Below are 20,843 nucleotides of genomic sequence, written 5' to 3'. Positions count from 1 at the left end.
ACAGTGACTAATAAACCACCCAATACAACAACTTCTTATTTTAAATATGACCACAAATATTTTATTATTTTGTTTTATAAAGTGTTTCCATCTAGTGTTTTAGGTGTATGAACAGTCAATATAAAAATAACTGGTCAAATGTCCAATAAAACTACACTATTTTATTAGAGTCCTCGTCGTGCTATATTGCTTCCTTCCTCTCAGCAGAAAAAGCCTGTGCAAAGATAAAAGCTTTCGAATATGGCCATAAAGTCAACAACATCAAAGTTTGATGAATCAACAAGAAACATGAGTTTTACAGTCAAGATCTCTTCTACAAGAACAACATCTTTCTAATTAGCCCAGTGGTGTTGATTCATCTCCCTGGATCCTGATATCCACTAGGGCTGTGCGAAGCTTCGGTCCCTCATTCAATTCGGCAGAGATTCAGCCTGATTCAGTGGCTGAATCTATAAATCCATATCAAATCAGAAGACCCCTTAATCTCTCTGAATCGAACTGGAACCCTCCAAATCAATTCAGAGAGATTCAGAAAGATTTGGCGATCCGGACACAGACACAACTTTAAATGTTTTTCTACATAACTCTAGGTAGTGGGCGGCTCATGAACACTGTGATGCTGGGGCAAATGGAGCATCCCACAGGAGCACGGGGACCTCCCCAATATGCTTGGCAGCAGACCCAGAAGTGGACCAGAAGCATTTCCAGGGTGCACTGCTGGGTCTGCTACAGAGCATGCGGGGACTTCCCCCATACCCCCCCCAGCTCAGTGACTGGTGCCTCCTGAATCTGGGTCTCCGCACATCCAATCACTAAGCCAGGGCGATATGGCGAGGAGGGCCCGTGTGCTGCCCAGGGGACCCAGAAGTGGACCTGAAGTACTTCTGGTACATTTTCAGGTTCACTGCCAAGCACAAGGAGGGCCCCCCCTCCCTGCACTTCTGCAGGATGCTCCATGCGCCCCAGCATCTCAGCGTTCACAAGCCATGCTGGTACCTCGAGGTATGTAGAAAAAACTTTTAAAACTATGTCCAAATCGCTGATTCTCTGAATCAGTATCAAATCTTAAGATCAGACTCAGCCAGATCAAATCAGGGACAGTGATGCAAATCAACAAATCGAATCACTGTCCCCAATTCGGGCCAAATCCAAATCCAAATCGAATAGGGCCCACTTTGCACACCCCTAATATCCACCTGTACTGCTTAGCAAAGATGCATAAAACTACCTCCCTATGCCCACATTTGTCTTCTACTTCTCCAGAGGCTTTAGGTATTTCATACCCCTCAAGAATTCTTTCTCAGCAAGTGCCAGTTTTCTCTCAACAATGTCAGTTTGCCCAACTTTCTAAAACAGTGGTCTGCAACCTTTTTAAGTAGGAGATCACCTTTGGCATTTAAAAGCAACCCAAGATCAACTGTGCAATGCTGCCACCTCACCCCACCCCCTCCCACCCCCCGCCCAGCTGTTAAGTCTGTGGGGAGGGAAAGTGGCGGGGGGGCAGATGGAGGCAGAGAGAGAAAACATCATTTGGCAGTGTGCTTCCCCACCAGGTAAGTCCCACCCAGCCAGAGCCCCACTCAACTTACCCCTGCTCCTGCTTCTGTGGCACTGTCCTTCACCACTGGGGCCTTAATCTAACGCACACCCCTTCCCTCCCTCACGGACTGACCTGCTGGGCTGCGGCACATGCATGCATGCACACAGGCACTCAGCCCCCCACCCCAGCTTTGGATTGACTCCAAGAGGCTCTGAGATCTATCAGTGGACCAGGATCCACTGGTTGGTGACCACTATTCTAAAAGGTGACCATCCATTGCTTTTTGAATATGTGCAAGTTATGGGTTTTTTCTTGTTCTAGACTGCCACTTCCTGCTTCATTTCACAGCTATGAGGAAAGAAAAGACTAAGACACATCCCTGAATTAAATAACTATTAAAAACTTGGTGCAGGTTTTTCATTCTTGTATGTTCTGCATGCAGTGACATTACTTGATTATTATACCTCTTTCTTGCAGCTTTCTTCAGTTGCAAAATAATCACAGCTGACATGTAAATAAAAAAATAGACTGAAGTAGTAACAACCCAAAGTGAAATAAACAGAAGCAGTTCAGACCAAATCTTAGGCAAATATGACTGGAGCAGTTCCAGTTCCACAGCTACAGAACCATGCTGCCAGCATTCAAAAATCATTTATGAAACTGGTTTAAATATCATGAGCCTTAAAAACAAGAGGTTTGAGGTTCTTTTATTCTGGATTTTGAGCATTTGTAGTTTAAATTTAAAACTTTTTTCCTCAACTTTTTTCTTTAAATGAAATTATCATATAAACAAACAGGTTGAGTACCTGGAACATTAGACTTTAAAGCCCAAATATTATAAACCCCATAACAAGATGATGAGACAATTTGTAGAGCAATTTCTGTATTATATTGGATTCCTCTGACTCATTTACAATAGAGAAAAGGCCAGCAGCCTTTTGCCAGCATGGGCCAGATCTTGGGACCCAGCCATTGCCATGGGCCTCAAGTCTCTGCTCCCCATAGCAGCCAGCTGCCTACATTCACACTCACTGCAGATACCTGGACCTTCAGCATAGACAGGTATAGATACAGAAGAGCTGCAGGCTCCACAGAAAAGGGGTGCTGCAGAGGAGATGGGTATTCCCACTGATTCCTCCATGCCAGATTGGACCTCTTTACAGGCAATTCATCCTGTGGGTTGGAAGTTGCTAACCCCTGCATACAACCCTCACACTAAATGAGGAAAAGGCCAGAATGGCACTTAACACACATTAATACAATTCCACTACTTTTAACAAGTTACCACAAAAATAGACTTGGTTCTCTCTCAGTTTTTTAGAAGAATCTTCTGCAAAACCACCTGGATACAGTCATTTTTAAGAGTATAATTCATAGATTCACTGAAGTAGGGTCGGAAGGGACCTTGTAGATCAAGTCCGACCCCTTGCCCTGGGCAAGAGAGAAAACCGGGCTCAAATGACCCCAGCCAGGTAGACGTCAAGCCTCCGATGATGCCATAATTAATGGCATCATCTTTGTTCCACTATAATTTCTGGCTCAATTTATCACTTCTTTTGAATAAGACTTCTTAACTTCACAAATATTTATTCATTAAGAGGGATATAGGTTTAAAGCACTTCGTAATATTTTCTAATTTAATTTTTAAAAACATCGGATCTCTTCAACAGAAAATGTATTTAGCTTGAAAACTCATTGAAAAGAGATTTTTTTTCTCGGAGGTTGACTTGTTGGGGAAAACATCAAAACAATCATCACTGGAATCATTAACCACATCTTCCCAAAAGTGGGACATCTATGTGATATGCTAAGGTTTGTAAAGAAAGAAAGGAATTACCATTGCACAGTTGCAATATTTTGTATAACGCTTTTCCCAACTTGAAATAACACTTCCTGCATTACCTGACAATATTCAAAATAAAATGACAGATATACAGGAATGCTTATAGTTCAAATCCCTTGATTTTAATAAAAATTTAATCAATTAATCTGCAGAGACAGCAGCGGGGCAGCAGCAGCTGATCTCCCTAAGGTAAGTGGGGTGGAGGGACCTGGCGCAGCTGAGGCAGATCCGGAGGGGAAGCCTCCCGGATCCCTTTTAGCTTTGCCGGCAGGGAGCGGCGCTCCCGAGCCACCTGCATGAACAGAGCACTCAAACAGGCATGCTCTGTAAGGGCGCACCGGTGTTTGCGCCAGCTTTCGCGCAGGCGGACAAGCTGGAGGGGCCAGGAGGAAATCTTCAACAAGGGAAAGGTGAAAGCACCACATCAAATAAATAAATAAATAAAAGTGGTGTGAACGTGGAGTGCAGCAAGGGCCCCTGCCCAAGGGACGCCGCCCACCCAGGGCTTCTCTGAGGCCTCCACCTAGATGGAGCCCATGGAGGGGCTGGCATCACCTTTCCCCCTGGCCTGCAGGGGATGCCCAGCAGGGCCGGGGGGGACAGGAAATGAGGGCCCCCACACCTTTCCTGCAGGTGCCCATCTTAGGGCCCTGGAAGGGCAGGAGAGAGAACTCCAGGAGGTTAGCAGGCTGAGGGGGTTCAGAGAACCAGAGGATGAAATTGATGGGTATTTCTTTTCCCTGCAAGGCCAAGCACCAAAGGGAGAAGCACCCCAGAAGGTGCCCTCCACAGCAGAATGGCAGACAGTTCCCTCCAGAGCCAGGGCTGCTCGCAACGGTGCAGTACCCGTTCCCCCAGTACAGCTGGTGAACAGGTATGAGGCCCTGGCAACACTGGAGGAAGAGGAAAAAGAGGAGGAAACCTCTGGAGAGGAAGCCAGTCCACGCGCAGAAAAGGTTGGAGGAGGCAGCCTAACCTGGAAGAAGAGATGTCAGGTGCTCATCATAGGCAACTCCATCCTAAGAGGTACAGAGGGTACCATCTGTCCCCAGGATCCCATGTCACATGAGATCTACTGTCTGCCCAGAGCAAGGATTCAGAATGTGACGGAGATGATTCAGGCCATTATCCAGCCCACCGATTACTACCCCATGGTCTTAATCCATGTGGGCACTAATGATGCGGCCAGGAGCAGCCCTGATCACCTGATGAAGGACTACCAAGCTCTGGGGAGCAAGCTGAAGGAGACAGGGGCACAGGTGGTCTTCTCATCTGTCCTTCCAGCGAGCGGATGCAGGCAACACCATGAGACCTGCATCAGGGAGGTCAACCTGCAGCTTCAGAAATGGTGTCCTGAGGCAGGCTTCGGCTTTTTGAACCATGACCCATACTTCAGGACAAGAGACATGCTCAGGTGGGATGGGCTCCACCTCTCCCCCAAAGGTGTTCTCTTTCAGGTTGGCCAATCTCCTCCAGAGGGCTTTAAAGTAGGCTCGTTGGGGGAAGGGGAAGATGAGGGAGCCATGGAATGCCGAACTGGGAGCCACCCACAAGAACAGCCCAGACAAGACAGTCAATAAGCACAAGAAATACCCAGGTAAGAGACAGGGTCCAGAGAGTCCTGGGATTAGCGGGGCATGCATACACATCCAGGAGGCCTTAAATGCCTCTACACTAATGCTCATTGTATGGGGAACAAGCAGGAGGAACTTGCTCTTAGCTACCCGGACATCTACTGGGAAAAGCAGTCAGCCAGGCCTGACCGCTCACATAGGTTTCTAGCTGAGTTACAGGACCTCCACCTAACCCCAGAGGTGCACAGTCCCACCAGGGGAAATGCCGTGCTGGATCTGGTCCTGGCCATGGGCAACGACCTGGTAAGTGGACTGCAGGTTCTCAACCACCTGGGCAATAGCAATCATAGCCTACTGGAATTCTCCATCCAGTACAGGGTTTCATAGTACTGTCATAGGGTGTCAAAGGCCTGCAGCAAGGCCCTAGACTTCAGGAGGGCAGACTTCAATGGGGTAAGGAGACTAGTTGGGGAAGCACTGAGGTCCCAGGGTGGAAGGGAGTTGGGAGTCCAGGAAGAGTGGTCATTCCTTAAGGAGACAATTCTCCACACCCAAAGGGTGACAATCCCAATGCGGATAAAAGGGGGCAAGAGTGCTCAAAAGCCCCCATGGCTCACCAAAAGCATTCAGGAAAGTCTCAAGGCTAAATAGGAGGTGTACACCCAATGGAAGGGAGAGGCCATCACCAGGATTATACCTCCATTACTGAAGACTGTAGGGGGGCTGTTAGGAAGGCTACGGCGGAGATGGAACTGGGATTAGTGACCCAAATCAAGGATAACAAGAAGTCCTTTTTTAGATACATTGGGGTAAAAAGAAGGTACTGGGTAACACAGGGCCTCTGCAGGATACGCTAGGAAATCTGGTGGTCATACCAGATGACAAAGCTAACCTCTTTAACAATTTCTTTGCCTCCATCTTTTTGAGCAGGGAATGGGGCATTTCCCACACTGGGATCCCCAACAGACCCAGGGGAGGCACTGCCTGGCACAGGGTCAGTGAGGACCTAGTCAGGGAACTTCTGGTGGGACTAGATCTGTTCAAATCAGCAGGTCCTGACGATCTCCACCTGCGGGTGCTGAAGGAATTAGCAGAGGTCATTGCGGGACCCCTGGCATAGCTTTATGAGCACACATGGTGCTCTGGTGAGGTGCCAGAGGACTGGAAAGGGACCAATGTGGTTTCCATTTTCAAAAAAGGGAGGAAGGAGGATCCAGGAAACTACAGGCCCATCATTGATTCCAAAATGAACATGGGTTGCCAATGTGGGGATGCAGTCAGGAAAGCTAACCACACCTTGTCATGCATCCACAGATGCATCACGAGCAGGTCCAAGGAGGTGGTCCTCCCCCTCTATGCGGCACTGGTCAGGCTGCAGTTGAAGTAGTGTGTCCAGTTCTGGGTGCTGCACTTCAGGAGGGATGTGGACAGCATCGAGAGGTTCCAGAGGAGGACCACTCAAATGATCAAGGGGCAGCAAGGCAGGCCCACGAGTGGAAGCTACAGGACCTGAACCTGTTCAGCCTCCACTAGAGAAGGCTAAGAGGGGATCTGGAGGCCATCTACAAACTGGCCAAGGGGAACCAGCAGGCTATTCTAGAGTCCCTGTTCCCCCAAGCACTACTGGGAGTAACAAGGAATAACAGGCATAAGTTGACTGAAAGTAGATTCAGGCTAGATATCAGGAGGCACTCCTTCACAGTCAGGATGGCTAGGATCTGCAACTAACTTCTAAGGGAAGTGGTGCTTGCTCCTACCCTGGGGATCTTCAAAAGGAGGCTATATAATTACCTAGCCAGGGTCGTTTGACCCCAGCATTCTTTCCCGCCCATGGCAGGCGGTCGGATTTGATGATCTGCTCAGGTCCCTTTCAACCCTACCAACTATAGAACTATGAATCCAAGAGACATTTGCCATGCAGCAACATATATTTATTCTTATCATGGTATACCAAGCAAGAGCTCTGCAAAGTAAAAAGAGAGCTTTTTCTTCATTCAGAAAGGGGAATTTGAGTAGGAATAGATCTTAGTGCCAGAATTAGTGCCCCACCCTTAGTGCCAGGATGCAAGTAAGGAACTAAAATCAGAAAAGGTCTAGTCCTTTATACTTTAATCAGGTCTTTCTTGTTTCATAGTAATTCTTTGTCACATAAGTCAAACATCTGAAATATCATCACCTCCTAATTTTGTTTCCTCCAAAGGTAAAAAAGTGATCCACAGTTGCAGTTAGGTGGTCTGCTTGCTCCCTGTAAACTCAGTGTTTAGTAACTACACAGCAATAATTTGTTTTTATATGGTGCTTAGGTTGTACAAATGTATCGTTATCATTTCTGCTTGTTCATTTTTACCATCTACCTTTCTTTATTTTTTCTATCTTCTCCATTTCAGTGTAACTCATACTATTGATAATCAGACATGTAACTAATCAAATTTGATTTCAACTAAAACACTGAAGGAAACCAGCATGAAATCCACTGGTTCCTCCATTTTTTACAAGGCAATGACATCAAAGTCTCAGTGTTAGCTTATCTTCACAGATAATATCTGATGAAGTGAGCTCTTGCTCATGAAAGTATATGCATTTCTGATTCAACTAGTTTATAACATGTATCTCTACCCTGCCTTCTGCCTGACTTCAGACTAACACAGCTAAGTACCTCTCTCTATCTTCATAGTGCTGCTTCTGGTTTTCTGTGAGGAAATCCACTTCCCATACAGATCAATCAAAGCTGCTTTTGATTTAACATTATCATTGATGTCCTACCTAGACAATTTCCACTGCTGATAAATCTGATATTGTTTGTTTAAAGATGTTTTAAACAAAAATAAGTGGTAAAGTTAAAGCAAACAAAGCAAAGCTCTACGAACCTGTGACCTCTCAGTAAGGGATCCAATTCCCACCCTTGCTTCTACCCCTTCCACCTATGTTCTTTAGTTAATAAAATGTGCAACAAGAGAACCTCAACAATGCAAGTTTGAGAAAGCAGAGTTTACCCTATTAAATGAACCAACCTTGGTCTTAGCAGAAAAGGATCTGAAGTATTTGTTTGGTGTTTGTTCTTACTATCGCTTCAGTTTGTTTTAGGGATCAGTAAGAGATGAGCTCCCAAAAGAGGATGTGTGTATTCTATTCCTGGCCTCTGGCTTCTTTACTATTCCACCCAGAAAGAGCACAGACCAACTACAGATGCTTCTTCAGCCTAACAAAGGGTATTTGTACTTGAATGCTTGCAAAGAATTTTTTTTCCAACTATCTGAGTTTCTCTAATAAAAGATATCAGATTTACACAATGAACCTAGTCTACTTATGTCCATAGGCCATGTGTAGACAAAACGACGGGCATGCGTGCATGCAACTTTAAAGTGGGCTAAATGCTTTTGCACCGCTTTAATGCTGTCGGTGTTTGCACGCATTGGCAGTGTATTGTGCATTAATCACAGTTGCTGTAGGAAATTCAGTGGCATAGTGTTCCTTAAATAACTACATCCATGGAACGAAGCACCAGGCTCCATGCAGCTGCTCCACAGCTCTGCAGTCAGCCTGGCAGCAGCCCCAGAAGGCAGGCTCCACCCAAGAAAAGTGGCAAGCCTGATCTTGCCTGCCCACCACCTCCCCCCACCCTCCTACCTGAAGCCTGCCTGCCTGAGCTGCGCAGGGGCCTGGTGCTTCCCTCCGTGGCTGCAGTGCCCTCTAGAACCACCCAAACCTGGTGCCTATGGGCGAATGCTACCGGGGGGGGCTGCCGCTGCTGCAGAGGGAAGCACCGGCCCCCACCCCCACACCCCAGAGACTACTCCACCCACTGGCAGCTGGCCCTCCCCTTGCCGCTGCCAGAGGGGTAGATAAATGTGGAGTATGTGCATGAGACCGGAGTTTAAAGGGCCTTAAATTGAAGCGGTGGGTTTAAAAACCCACCACTTCAATTTAGAGCCTCCTTTTCATCTACACACACCAACATGGCTACAACCTATACCCCTATATTCTATTCCTTCCAGTCTTCACAAGGCCCTAAAGATATTCCCATTTATTTTAGCGTTCCCTTTTCTGCTCTATCAACACTTTGCACTCGTGCATCAAATGGATCATGAACCATACTTGCTATCTTTGTCTTTCCCTGTCTGTCACTATACTGTGGAAGCACTCTGTCTTCTAACCATTCCACAGAACAAAAACTATAATTACCTTTTAATTCTTTTTAAAAAAACATTTGTGTAGGAGGTCCAGTGGATAAATTTACACTGCAGTCTAACTGCAATACCACTAGAGTTAAGAGAAGCTAATGTTTTTCAGTGACATGAATCCAAGGTTAAGTTTTTAAACAAGTTTTTCAGCCCTAAGGGATAGAGTGTATGCTATCCAAGGTATCAAAGGGTCCAATTACTCTAACATCTCTCTCTCACATATTTACTAAAGCTCATAATATGGACAATAATCACCAAAATGGCCAGCTTGTATCAGAAGTAGAAATTCTGGTTTTACTAGGTTTCAAAAGCATCTTAGATTTTTAGTAAGTACAGTAAAAAAGCAGATAAAAATTCTCTCATAGAATGAAGGCCCATGTCTTTTCTTCTTTTTTAAGAATGTTAATATACTTCAGTAATGTAATGCTTTGATATGTAAAGAAAGAATGGGATTTTTGGTGATATCTTTTATTGGACCACCTGCATAGCTGGAAAGATGTCAGACAAGGCTTCAGATATGAGGTATCTTTACACATGCTCGGTGAGTGGGTGAGGAGGGGCACTTTAATTAGAGCAGCTCTCAAAACCCACTCTAATTAAACCATCTACAGTGTCGCTTATATTCAGCATCTCATGCTTCAAAATGGTGGCACAGGCACTTTACTAAAGCTCATTTGATAAGCTTTGGTTAAAGCACCTGTGGGACACTAAATACATGAGACACTGAGGCTGATGGAGTATACTAACTAGACTTCAGAAAAGCAGACTTCTACTTACTCATGGAACTATGGGCAGGATCCCCTGCAAAGCCAGACTGAGGGGGAGAGGAGTCCAGGAGGGCTGGCTGTACTTTAAAGCAGCCTTACTGAGAGTGCAGGAACAAACCATCCTGATGTACAGGAAGACTAGCAAGTATGGCAGAAAACCAGCTTGGCTTAGCAGGGAACTCTAGTAAATGAAATCACAAAAAGGCAGCTTATAAGAAGTGGAAACTTGAAGAAATAACTAAGAAAAAAATATAAGAGCACTGCTTGGGCATGCAGGGATGAAGTCAGGAAGACAAAAGCACAATTGGACTTGCAGCTAGCAAGGAATGTGAAGGGTAATGAGAAGGGTTTCTACAAGTATGTTGGTAGCAAGAGGAGAATCCTTACTGAATGGAGGAAGCAGGACACAGGATGCAGAAAAGACTGAAGTGGTGCCCAATGCCTCTTTTGCCTCAGTCTTCACAAGAAAGGTCAGCTCCCAAACTACTCCACCGGGCAGCACAGTTTGGGGAGGAGATGAGCAGCCTGCAGTGGTGAAAGAACAGGTTAGGGACTACTTAGAAAAGCTGGACATGTACAAGTCCATAGGGCCAGATGGGATACACCCAAGCGTGCTGAGGGAGTCAGCTGATGTGGCTGCAGAGCCACTGGCCATAATGTTTGAAAACTCATGGAGATAAGGAGAGGTCCCCCATGATTGGAAAAGGGCAAACATGGTGCCCATATTTAAGAAAGGGAAAACAAAGGATCCAAGGAACTACAGACTAGTCAGCCTCACTTCAGTCCCTGGAAAAATCATGGAGCAGATCCTCAAGAAATCCATTTCCAAGCACTTGGAGGAGCAGAAGGTGATTAGGAATAGTCAGCATGGATTCACCAAGGGCAAATCATGCTTGACCAACCTGACTGCCTTCTATGACAAGGTGACTGGCTCTGTAGATGCAGGGAGACTGGTGGATGTGGTGTACATTGATTTTGATCAAGGCTTTTGATACAGTCTCCCACAACACTCTTGCAGGACAGCTAAGGAACTATGGGCCAGAGGAATGGACTATAAGGTGAATAGAAAACTGGAATCAGGTTCAGAGAGTAGTAATCAATGGTTCGATGTTTAGTTGGCAGTCATTATCAAGTGGAGTCATCCAGGGGTTGGTCCTGGGACTGGTTTTATTCAGTGTCTTCATCAATGACCTGAAAGATGGCACAGAGTGCACCCTCAGCAAGTTTGCAGATGAAACCAAGCTGGGGGGAATAGTAGATACATTGCAGTGTACGGCTAGGATTCAGAGTGACCTAGACAAATTGGAGGACTGGGCCAAAAGGAATCTCATGAGGTTTAACAAAGACAAGTGTAAAGTCTTGCACTTAGGACAGAACAATCCCATATGCCACAATGAGCTGGGGGCTGACTGGCTGGGCAGCAGTTCTGCAGAAAAGGACCTGGGGGTTACAGTGGACAATAAGCTGAATATGAGCCAGATGTGTGCCCTAGTTGCCAAGAAGGCTAATGGCATCTTGGGCTGCATTGTTAGGTGTGCTGCCAGCAGGTCCAAGGCAGTAATTATTCCCTTCTATTTAGCACTGGTGAGGCCACATCTGGAGTACTGTGTTCAGTTTTGAGGCCCCCACTACAAAAACAGTGTGGACAAATTGGAGAGAATCCAGCAGAGGGCAACAAAAATGGTGAAGGGCTGGGGGACATGATTTATGAGGAAAGAATGGGGGAACTAGGCTTATATAGTCTAGAGAAGAGGAGACTAAGAGGAGACTTAATAGCAGTCTTCAATAACCCAAAGGGTGGTTCAAAAGAGGATGGCACCAGACTACTCTCAGTAGTGTTAGATGACAGAACAAGAAGCATCCATCTTAAGTTGCAGGAGGGAAATCTAGGTTAGATATTAGGAAGAGTTTTCTCACTAGGAGGGTGAGAAACACTGGAACAGGTTACCCAGAAAGGTGGTGAAAGATCCATCTTTGGAGGTTTTCAAAACCCAGCCAGACAAAGCTTTGGCTGAGATGATCTACTTGGGGATGGTCCTGCTTTGAAGAGGGAGTTGAACCAGATGACTTCCTGAGGTCCCTTCCAACCCTAACTTTCTATGATTCTATGACTCGATTAATCAAGTCTGCTTTGACACACTGTAGTTGAAGCAAGGGTCCTGCACATCAACAAGTACCCAAAGTGCCATTCTTCAAGTCACCCTTGCTTCTCCCATATTTTCTGGACCATCATGGGTACAATAACACTCAATTTTAATATGCCGACCTTAATATGTCTTTAATATCTGCTCTTTTACTGTATTTACTAAAAATGTAAGATGCCTTTAAAACTAATTAAAACTAGAATTTTTGCTTCTGCTACAAACTGTACATTTTGATAATTAGTGTCCATATAAAGTGTTGGTTGCTTACTCAGCTGCATAACAGATAAATACATGTTTGCTGAGCTACATAATAGTGTTAGTCCCAATTTGTTATCTGTTGCTTACTTCATCTGTTGTTTATTTTGTTATCTATCCATCCATCTGTTTATCATCTTACTTTATAATCTTTTGTTATTTATTGATTAGTTTGTAATAAACATCAATTATCTGCATAGCGATTAAGTACAATTATGTACTTGATGACCAGGGATCCCAGAAATCCATTTGCCACAGAAAAACATGGAAAAAATGTGCAATTTGAATTTTTACAGAGAATCTTTAGAAATCACCAGGAAAAAAAATAAACACTTAGTGGGCGCACCTATATGAGTGCCTGACTGCACAGCTGTTACTGCACTGTCATTTAGTACTTGCTTTGGCACCAGTACTGCACAGTCCCAGAGGTGCACACATCATTCCCAATCCTACTGCACAGTGATGTCTGTGTCAAGGTTCATGCCCGCCAATGCTACATCACCATAGCTCATCGCTATAGTGATGTAGCATCTCATGTAGACACACCCACTGAGCAGTTCTTCTGGACACTAAAGCAACCAGTTGAGGGGGGAGAAGCCAACACACGGAAGCAACCAAGATGACAGCCCTCCCCAGCCTCCCTCCACTTCTGATTGGCCAAAAGGACTTCCTGTTATGAGGCCCTGCCCCTCTCTGCTTTGACGCACTGTAATTGAAGCAAGCGTCCTGCACATCAACAAGTACCCAAAGTGCCATTCTTCAAGTCACTCTTGCTTCTCCCATACTGCCAATCAGCAGTAAGGAATGGGGCCACATGAGCAGCAGACCTCTTAGCCAATCAGTGGTGAAGGGTGAGGCTGTGAATAGGGCCCCAGGGCCAAATCCTCATTGAAAAATGAGGATTTTAATGGGGGGTTTTTTAATCGGAGAATTTGGGGACTTTTTAGTACAGAAAACTAGGATCTCTGCTGATGACCCTGACTAGGAACCTTCAGATTTAAAGCCAGTCCCGTCTTGTCCTGTCAATTCCAAGGCTACTTAATGCCACAAGGCCTTTGAAAAACACGGTAAGGAGGATTAGTGAAGCATGCAAAGCTTAGCACACACTTTTCGTCTAGTCAATGAGCATTGTTTACACTAAGTTCCAGCAGGTATAAAAGCCAGGTAAGTGAATAGCCTTTTTTCAATCCTTTTTTCCAAAGTTATAAACTTAAATGAAGTACACTGTCAATTTGTTACCATCAGAAGTTACTGTCAGAATGGAATGAGCTAACTAGGGTGCTATTTCCTACTTGTCTTGCTGTCAGAAATTACTAAAATCCACTCTTTATTTGCTACTCACTATAAGATTCTCAAAAGCTGGCAATTTTATGGAGCATGACCCATAGATATATATGAAACAGCTAGAGTAAATCTGCAGCTACTTGCTCATACAACTACTAATCAGGATTTGAAATACTTTCATTGGGTAAGACAATGAGGGCTAAAACAGGACAGAGAGCTAACTTACATTTATTTCACATAGGGCTGGTACTTGTTTAGGTACCCTAAGGCTGTTTCCAATCATTTCAGTGGAAGCATTCTCATTGATTTCAGAGAGGAAATGAATTAAGCTTTTAATTCTCCAAAATATTCCTCTCATTAGCCTGGCACTCCATGCATGTTCTATGAGGCATTCTTGAGGGCAGCACTCCAATCAACAGCATGACTGCACAGGTAATTATCAGCCATCTCCAACTCTCTTTCAATGCACATTTACTCTTAGCTGTGTTGTCTGACGGCATGCACCATAATCCTCTTTATCTGCAACTTCTCAAGGGAAAGGCACCTCCATTCTTTCCCCACACAAAGGTAGTCTATTTGTTTGGACAAACAACTGAAAAAAAAAAAATACCAATCCACCCTCCATTTAGTCCTTGATTAGCCCCTAAAATGTCTACTCCTAAACATTCCAAACATAGTAAAAATTGAAAAGAAGTGTGTGCTAGGTATGTACTAGAATGTAGAACTATAGGCAGGCCATACTAACAGCTGCAGAGTATCTCTTCCAGAGAACTTTGAACTTGTGCTGACTTCCAGATCACCATCAGGAAGGAAGACAGCAGTACAAATCCATACACATCTGACTAAAATGTGCATTACATAGTTGTAGTAGTGGAATCATGTATTATTTTTATTTATATTAGGTCAAAGTCAAAGGCTTGCCCAAACCTAGCAGTCATTTGGGTTAATGTCATTAAGGCAAATCAGTTTCTGTAGCCATCAAGGAGCAACGTGGTTAGCACTATGCTTGCCTGCCTTTAACTCTCAAGCTTTAGGGCATCTTTACATGTGCTCCAGGGGTAGGTGGGGAGGGTGCTTTACTTGCAGCGGCTCCAAGAATTACTCTTATTAAAACGCCTGCAAATTCTCATGTCTTCAGCATTCCATGCTTCAAAATGGCAGTGGACACACTTGAAATAAAACTTATTCAATGAGCTTTAGTTAAAGTGTCCCCACTGCCATTTTCAAGCACAGGGACATTGAATCCATGAGATGCAAAGGTTGCTGGAGTACACTAATTAGCATGCTCCAGCAGACTCAATTAATCGAGTCCACTCTAACATGCTGTAATTACAAGCACATCAGAGCAGCACCCTGCATATCTACAGGCACCCTTAATGACAAGATATTCATTTACAGTCACATAGAGGAAAGCCAGGAACCATGTAGCTTTGAGCTGCCTAAAAACCACTTCATTTAGTTTCAGGTGTTAATGTGTGGACAATCCACGTTTCAAAAGCAACCAGAGCGGCCCAAACTTACCATATAACAAGGCCCTCGTATATCTAACTATAAATGTGTCTCTTACATAACTAGGTGCTCACAGTATGCCCATACTAATGGCAAAATGTGACTACATCTCATTTAGACATCCTGAAGCTAGCTTTAAATTAGGTAGCTTGGGTTCCAGGTAATATGGTAACCAAAGTAGCATGGGTTTCAGCACCGACAGCAAAACTCAGGAACCTGGAGAATTACTCAGGCAAATAAATAACACTAAGTTCCTTGCTGCCATAGGTACACTGCTATCAGTTTAAAGCAAGCCAATTTAAAGCACACTTGAATAGGTCTGAAAAGCTGCAATCATGGTTTTGGTTTCAGTGTAAACGCAGCGTAAGTCTCACTAATATCACTAGGACTTAAGCTGGTTAAGTCATGTTGTAATGCAAATCAAAATACTAGGTCAATTCAGAGCTTTATAATTTTTGCCTAAGGCTTAATTTTTATTTTCTGTGAAGATTCTGTATCATCTATAAATATAATTCAAGTAGGAACCTTTTCCATTACCTGTTCCACTTTGAGGTACATACATTCATGACCCCATCCCTTCTCTAGGCCTCTTATCTAGGCTTCTACAAACTCAGTTAAAGGTCTAAGTCCTTCTAAACTATAACTGAAGTGAGATAGCATTACTATGTCCTGTCCTGGCAAAACAAAGGAGATTCACTAGAAAAAAGAAGTATCTAAAGAGTAGAATGAATGATGAAACCTTTGGCATCAGAGGCGGGAACTTAAGATCAAGAAGTGAATTTGATAAATGGACAGAAGTAGTCAGCCATTTTAGTTTGAAGTCAGTCAGAAAATACTGTAGAGGTGCATCTTCTAGACTGACTCAGATATGCATTAGCTTTTGTTAATGAAGTTTACTTCACCAGATGCTAGAAAAGGACATGAAGAGAGCAGGCTACCAAATAGGAGTAGTGATGGAAGAACTACAGATACAGTAAAAGCTGTGTTATCTTGCACTTTACCATCTAGAATGCTCTATTAACCGGCATCTGTCATCTTACATACCAGCCTGCCGATCAACATGGCAAAAGTGAAACTGGAAGTCCCACAGTGGCACTTCTGGTTTCACCACCATGTGCCAAGTCCCACTTCCTCCTCGTGTACCACGACCCAGGGCAAAGCAGCCTGCGCAGGGCCCCACTCCCTGTCCCCCGGCACACTGATGCCAGAGAGTAAAAGCCCTGGGATGCCGTCCAGGCTGGAGATAAGTATAACTCACAGATAATAGGCATATTTGATTAACCATTCCTCATGGATGCCGGATAACAGAGCATTTACTGTAGTAGGTTAAATGACTTAGCTGTCCATACCCTACCATGAGTTTCTGGCAGGGGAGAGAGAGAGAGGGTGTTGATTTGTTCCTCTTGTTTCTTTTCATTTCTGATAGGATTAGCAGTCTAGCAAAATAACTCAAAGTTCATAATGGCTGTGTGGGAGGAAATACATACACAAGGGGTGCATCTACATGAGATGCTAGTTGTGCAGTAGCATGCAGGGCAAAAACCATGCTAAAATGCTACTGCACAGTAATATTAGCCTACTGAGCAGTTAGCGTTACTAAAAAAAGTCATGCACTGGCACTACGGCACAGTAGCACCAGTTACTGCGCATTGATTTAGTACTTGGTTATACAAGCACTAAACTTAATGTGCAGTAACTACAGCACATTATTGAACATGTAGACACGCCTAAATACATCCAAATGAAGAAAACACATTATAACTAAACTAGCTTTATAATATTTCTGCGGTGAATTGTAATGTATTTAAAAATAGAAAGTGTCATCTGAAATACTTCCCGACTATTTTCGGTAGCATAAAGCAGAGGACATAGCACATGAATGGCAATATTTATACAGTATTTATGCAAGTGAAGGAACTTGGGGGGAAAAAAGAAAAATTACTCACATATTTAAAAGGCATATGCATTGACTAATAAAGAATAAGGTGTAACTTCAAAATTGTTAAGATAATGTCAATATTGTGCTGTGCCAATTTTAATTATGGGCCTGATTTAGCAACACTTACAAGAAGACTTAATACTTCTGTAAACAGTCTAATTACAAACTCAGTTAATTCATATGAGTAAGTTTTGCAAGATCAAACACCTTTTCACTTGAAACCTGAAAAAATAATTTACAGTTGAGTGGCATTTATCTGAACATAACATATGATCTGAGTATATGCATGCTTAGTCTATATGTATGTTCAAAAGTAAACTGATATTCCTGTGAAAAGTCCAGTTGTTATGAAAACTACTGAAGTAGGTCCTAGAACTTTGCGGGATATTTAAATGATGAATGATCAGTTCACAAATTGAAAAAGACAGCACCTTTCGCAAATATGAGCCATAATACATATTACTTTTGACCAGGATACAAACTACAGGAATAATAAAACAGGTTGTATTGATGGGGGAGTGGCACTCAACATCAAAGACTGAATTGAATCAAATAGGGTAGATTTTATAAGCCGTAAGACCATAGAATCTCTGTGGATAGAAATCACGTTTCAACAGAAAAAAAGAGTATGTCTGGATATATACTATTGAGCCCCAGATCTGGACAGCAGCAAGACAGACTTGATAAGGGAGGCTACAAAAGCAGAAAACACAGTAATAATGGGCAACTTCAATTATCCACAAATACACTAAATCTAACATCAAGCCAGGATGCAGAAACCATCTTTTTGTCATCACAGAAACTGCTTTCTGGAGCAAATAATCCTGAAACCTACAAGGGGAAAGGCTATTTTTGACCTAGTCCTAAGTAGTGCCCAGGACCTGGTTCAAAGAGTTACTTTGTTACCTGGTTCAAAGTGTTACTGAGTGTTACTGAGCTGCTCTGCAATAGTGACCAAATGCAATTGGATTTGACATTCATATAGGAGAAGAGATAAAAAAAGAAAAATCTACAATAGTGGCCATTAGGGCTGTGCGAAATTTGGGCAGCCATTTCATTTCGGAGGCATTTCAGCCCATTTCAGTGCCCAAAACACTGAATCCGAAACAAAACGGAAGGCTCCGAATCTACATTAAACCATCCAAAATGTTTCGGATGTTTCAGAGGTGTTCCCTGGGAATAATCTAACACAGCCCTGCAGCCCTCCTTTTAAAGTGCCAGGAGGCTGTAGCAAGGTGGAGGAGGGGGGTTGGGCAGGGCAGCCATGGGGCCTTCTCCCATGGCTCCCCCCACAGGGGCAGAGGCAGGCACAGCCGGAGGAGCAGCGGGAGAACATGCAGCCACCCAGCTGTGCCTGCCTCTCCCCAGCCAATCTGAACGTCTGAGTCATTGCCAAAACTCAGAAACAAGTTCAGCCAAACTGAAATGGAACAATGAGCCAAAACACCAAAACAAATCACTGTCCTCCAAAACGGCCAAATCCAAAACCGAAATGAAACACAGCAGTTTTGCACAGCCCTAGTGGCCATTAATTTTAAAAAGGGAGATATACCAAAATAAGGAATTAGTTAGATGGAAGTTATAAAGGGCCTCTAAGGAGGTGAAGGACTTACAAGCAGCATGGGAACTGCTTAAGAACACCATATTGAATTAACAGAGAAAATGTGCATCATAAATGAAAAAAAATATGGACAGTAGACCAAAAGAAAGCCATCATGGTTTAATGGCAGAGTTGCAGAGTCAATCAATAGAAAGAAAAGCATCTTTTAAAAGGTGGAAAACAAATCCTAATGAAAACAAAAAAGAGCAGAAATTCTGGCAAATCAAATGTAAAACCATAAGACAAGCTAAGAAAGAATATGAGGAGAAACTTGCTAGAGATCTAAAAGGTTACAATACGAAAATCTTTAAGTAAATTAGAAGCCAAAGAAAGTCAGGGAGTCAGCTGGACCGTTGGATGAGCAGGGTCTAAAAGGGGTGCTAAAGGATGACAGGGCCATTTCAAAGAAACTAAATGCATTCTTTGCATATGGTCTTACTGTGGGAGATGTTAGGGAGATTCCCTCACCAGATCCACTCCTCTCTAAGGACAAGTCAGTGGAGCTGATCCAAATTGAGATTTCAATAGATGAGGTCATAGAGAAAACTGATAAACTAAACAGCAACTCACCAGGACTTGACGGCATTCACTTTAAGGTCCTGAAGGAGCTGAGATCAGAAATTGCAGAACTTCTAACTGTAATCTGCAACCTATCACTAAAAACAGCTTTGGTACCAAAGGACTGGAAGATTGCCAATGTAACTCCCATATTTTAAAAAGGCTCTAGAGAGGACCCATGGAACTGCAGGGTGGTGATCTTAACTTCTGTTCCTGGAAAACTTATAGAAACAATAATAAGAAAAAGAACTGTTCATGGATGAACAAGACTTGCTGGGGAGGAGTCAGCATGGTTTTGTCAATGGGAAATCATGCCTTACCCAGTTATTTGGGGTGTCAATAAGCAGGTGGTGAGGGTGATCCAAATGACATACTGAACTTCCAAGAACAGCTTTTGACAAAGTCCCCTTTCAGAAGTTCTTAAGGAAGTCAGGTAGTCACAGGATTACATGGAAGTTCTATTGCTGGATTAGAAATTAGTTTAAAGATAGAAAACAAGAGGTGAATATAAATGGTCATTTTTCAGCATGGAAAGATGTAAATAGTGGGATTCCCCCAGGGATCTGTGTTGGGACTAGCACTGTCTAACATATTCATAAATGTGGGAAAGGGGGTGGGTACTGAAGAGGCCAAATTTGCAGATGAGGAAAAATTATTCAAAGTGTAAAGATTAAGGCAGACCGAGAGGAACTACAGGATCTGACACTATTGAGTGAATGGAAAACTAAATGGCAGGTTACATTCAGTGTAGGTAAGTGATGAGCATGGGAAAAATAACCCAAACTATACCTACACTATGATGGGTTCCACATTAGCTGTTACAACACAGGGAAGAGACCTGGAGTCACCGCAGACAGTTTGCTAAAAGCATAAGCTCAGTTGTCAAAAAAGGTAAACAAAACGTTACGAATTATTAAGAAGGGAACTGTAAACTAAACAAAAAGCATTATTATGTCCCTTTATAAATCCATGGTGTAGCTACACCTTAAGTAGTGTGCCCAGTTTTGGCCCCCACACTTTAAAAAGGATACAGAAGAACTACAGATGGTATCAGCAACAGCAACAAGGATCATTACTGGTAGAGAGGGGCTTCCATATGAGGGAAGACCAAAGAGGCTAGGCCCATTCAGTTGAGGGAAGACATGATAAGGATTTACAAATATGGTAAAGAGAAAGTAAATGGGAATTTATTATTTACTGTTTCTCATAACAGAAGAACTATGGATCATAAAAGGAGCTATTAGGTAGTAAATTTAAACGTAACAAAAGGATGTTCTTTTTCGCACAGCTTGTAAAGTGTGGAACTCATTGCCACAAGATATTGTAGAAGTTCACAATTTAACTAGATTTTAAAAGGGATTGGACAAATTACTAGAAGAAAGGTATATCTGTAGCTATTGAGCATGGTAATTAGGAGTACAACCTCTGAATCAAAACTTCCTAGATTTTAAATGCTGGAGGCTGCAAGTGAGAGAGGAACAGTGGAAAAACCTGTCATACCCTGTTCACAGTACCTTTCAGCATCCACTGTGTACCACTGTGTGAAATAGGACATTGAGCAAGAAGTACCTATGATCTCACCTAATAAAAGACAATTGTTATGTTCTTGTGTTCAGTCATGCACCTTTATTTACCTATCACCTAATTTC

At 43.4% G+C, this 20,843-nt stretch overlaps 1 protein-coding gene and 1 pseudogene across 2 annotated transcripts in view; one reads left to right on the top strand and one right to left on the bottom strand.

The window, feature by feature from the left end:
- ADAMTS19 (ADAM metallopeptidase with thrombospondin type 1 motif 19) overlaps nucleotides 1-20,843 on the bottom strand; it is a 256,732-nt gene that overhangs the window by 231,992 nt on the left and 3,897 nt on the right. The window lies entirely within an intron of this gene.
- LOC149868401 (uncharacterized) lies at nucleotides 1,505-7,381 on the top strand (annotated as a pseudogene).

Source organism: Crocodylus siamensis, chromosome 3, assembly GCF_052110815.1.
Source record: "Crocodylus siamensis isolate JL-2025a chromosome 3, ASM5211081v1, whole genome shotgun sequence".
Taxonomy (NCBI): domain Eukaryota; kingdom Metazoa; phylum Chordata; order Crocodylia; family Crocodylidae; genus Crocodylus; species Crocodylus siamensis.
The sequence above is the reverse complement of the archived record's forward strand: the minus strand, read 5'-3'. Positions and strand labels throughout refer to the sequence as shown.